We start from the raw sequence: 937 nt of genomic DNA, 5'->3' as shown, positions 1-937 counted from the left end.
CACGCCTAGGGTTCTTGTCTGCCAACACCAACGCTCCTTCCCGCCGTTTGCCGCCTTCCGCAACGAAGTGCTGGAACCGTGACGTGCACATACATATGAACGAGGTGTGCCTGCAACTATCATATTCTATATTTGAATTATGTTATATGTCAATTCAAATGTGAAGGAGACAGGTACTATGTGAGGACCCAAACTTTGAACTTTAGATCGATCGAGAAAGGAAAAACAATGCATGAGTGGCCTTCGTTTAAAAACGATGTGGTAGAAAGCAATGTGCAACTTGAAGGACATGATCGATTGAGGATTTTGCTATCAGTCTATGGATAATATGGGGTCACAGAAGTATGAAATTCTTGAAAACCAGAAGGCCAAGTTTTTTGATGCGAAATTGACACTTGAGAAGAGAAGGCCCGACAACGGATAACATCCATCACAAGGCAACAATGCAGACGCATCAAATGTTACATTTGCAAAGATGCAACAAAGAAGAAACAAGCGGGACAAGCACGTATTGCATTCTCTATACTAAGTTTTGCAAAAAAAGGTAAACACCTACTTTGGGACACCTTTTGTTTCAAGCACCTTTTGTTTCAACTTGACACAATGAAGGAGGCAAGTGGGCCTTTTGTTTCAACTTGACACAATGAAGCTGGCAAGTGGGGATATAATGGGCCACTGTGTTAAAATAGAGAACGTGGCTCTGAGGAAGGGAGGTGTTGAGGCATGTCTACTAGACTAGGACATGTGATTTCTCCTCCCGTTGCAACGCACGGGCATGTTTGCTAGTAGCCAAAAAATGTTGTAGTAGCCGAAAGTCAAACCCACAACCTCATGTGCCAATCAAACATAAACAACCAACTAGCCTAGATCAATTTGTTGTTTTGTCACAAGGTACACACTACTTATTCTCAATACGAGTTTCTCAAAGAAATTGAAC

This window comes from Triticum aestivum, chromosome 3A, assembly GCF_018294505.1.
Source record: "Triticum aestivum cultivar Chinese Spring chromosome 3A, IWGSC CS RefSeq v2.1, whole genome shotgun sequence".
Lineage (NCBI taxonomy): Eukaryota > Viridiplantae > Streptophyta > Magnoliopsida > Poales > Poaceae > Triticum > Triticum aestivum.
Note: the sequence above shows the minus strand (reverse complement) of the source record.